The 2,308-nt window shown below is 33.7% G+C and overlaps 1 long non-coding RNA gene across 1 annotated transcript; it reads right to left on the bottom strand.

The window, feature by feature from the left end:
- Positions 1-831: 831 nt before the first annotated feature.
- Positions 832-1,919, bottom strand: LOC145585902 (uncharacterized). Its single transcript, XR_014100753.1, has 2 exons — positions 1,125-1,919; positions 832-950 (listed from the first exon to the last, which is right to left on the bottom strand). It is a non-coding gene; the product is annotated as an uncharacterized LOC145585902 (long non-coding RNA).
- Between the last annotated feature and the right edge of the window lie 389 nt (positions 1,920-2,308).

The raw sequence follows: 2,308 nt of genomic DNA on the forward strand, positions 1-2,308 counted from the left end.
TGAAAGAGTGGTGTCGAACCCACTAAAAGAGCTCTTAGTTAATGCCTATACCATCATGGCTCATCCGGGGCTCACGGGGTCAATCTTGGCCATACAAGGAGGATGTGCCCTGCTCCCATGGCGCGGGAGCGTGCGTAAAAAGAGCGGCCGCGCGCGAGCCTTGAGCTGACGCGCCTCCCTCCTCTCTCTCTCTTTCCGTACCCATTTTGTTGCGGTCGCGCATAAGAGTGAGAGGTCGTGCCTTTTGAGGCCTCTTTTGGACGTCTAACTAACTTTGCCTTAGTTAGTTTTACTATAAGTAGATTTCCTTCATTTTTAGAGAGGGAATCAATTAGAAGAAATTGTAAAATAGAATTAGAATTAGTTTTTGATGAAGTTTAAGAGAGAAAAGATCAAGATTTTGATGGTTATTCACTACTACAAAAATGGGCAAAGAGACCCGTTAAAATATGCATAAGAGACCTCATTTGGACGGGTCTCTATCTCAGGGGTCTCTTTGATATAGAGACATTTCTAATGGGGGGGTCTATTTAGTAAAACAACAATACCTGTTGTTAGAGATAAGGGGTCTGTTAGGAAAGGTATGGAATTGATATTTTTGAAGGTAAACAGACCCGTCATCTGAGATAGGGGGTCTCTTTGGTGGTATAGTGAAATCCGTAACGTTAGATAACGGGTCTCTTTGTTGTATTTTTGAAAAAAAAAAAAAATTACATTTCATACGTACAATTCGCAATTGAAATTTATATTTTTATGTTGAATTCAAATTTGCGGAATAACATTGGACTAAATAGAATTCATGATATATAATCAAAATCAACAAAAATTAGATTAAACCATAATAATAAAAATAAAATTATTTAACTTCACTAAAAATTACAAATATAGTTACATCAATATGGAGCTTGAATACTATTTCCAAGTGAGATTTATGTTTAGCATATGCACATCTGACAAACAAAAATGAAAGAAAAAAAGAATCAATAACATTGAAAATAAACCCAACAATTAATGAATAAAATAAGTGATGCGCAATTAATTAAACACTACCACCGGGCAGGCCGTTGGCCACAATTATCTATGTAAATGATATACGAAGTATATGGAAATGGAAAAGGTGTGACCTCAGCTTAATCAATCACCCAACCATGATTCAGGGCACCTGCAAACCATAGTACGAATCCACCGCTTCCGCAAGCTTAGACCACCAGCGCAGCCTTGCCTTCTTAACAATTATATCAACCAAATTTTCACACTATTAAAAGGAATTATACAATAAATAAGAGGATAATTTGACAAAAAAGCAGATTAAAATGCATAATCACTTACTCCCTTCATTCATCAAATTTTAGGGCCATTAGTTTTTCCCGTCTTATTGAAACTTCCCGTGTCAAATAATTAAACCAAATGAAGTTAAAAAACAAACAAATAAACGGATAGTTATTAGCGATAAAAAATAATTAAATGTTTAATTAATTCAGCAATTTTTTTTATATATTAAAAAAATGAAACTCTAGATCTAATCCATCCTAATTACTCTTCGCAATTCAGAAGCTAATCTAATATCTAACTCAAAACAACAAAATCACAATAAGCAACAAATTAGATATGAATTCAGTTTACAAATTAGCAATTGACCAAAAAAAAACTTAACCTTTGAATAATTGAAGAAAAAACTCAAACTATGTCGTAAAAAGAAAAAGAAAAATCGAACTATAGTCGTTGTTGTTGTGTGGTCAACCGGATGCCTCCTTAAGTGGTGGTGAAACACTTGTAAATCAGATCTTGATTTATTTGGTGATTGAGATCTAAAGTACTTCAATTCTTTGGCGACATGATGAAGTAGATTGTAATAATTTTAGGTGATAAAAATAGAAAAAGGAGATGATTCCAATGTGGGTTTTAGACAGAGAGAAGGAGCAAAGGAAATAAAACCTTCAATAAGTAAAACGACAGGACTTTTGCATCTCACTCTCTTTTTCCCACCACAGTAGTGGACCCTAGTACATTTAAGAGACCCATTTAATTTACCAATGGGTCTCTTATCTATTAGACTTATTTTCTTATACACATAAGACACCCGTTACCTCTAATATTAGATCTTTTACATCAAGCATACCTATTATTGAGATAACAGGTCTTTTATTAGGGGTCACTTTTCTAGATTTTGTAGTAGTGATTCTTAGATTTTAGAGAGAGAAACTTTGTGATGTTGATGAATACTACTTTCAATCTTCTACTTCTTTGATTTTGATCAATTTTTTTTAAGAATTCTTTACTTTTAATGCAATTTGATGTTTGATTCTTG

Source organism: Chenopodium album, chromosome 2 (assembly GCF_948465745.1).
Source record: "Chenopodium album chromosome 2, dcCheAlbu1.1, whole genome shotgun sequence".
In the NCBI taxonomy this organism is placed as follows: Eukaryota; Viridiplantae; Streptophyta; class Magnoliopsida; order Caryophyllales; family Amaranthaceae; genus Chenopodium; species Chenopodium album.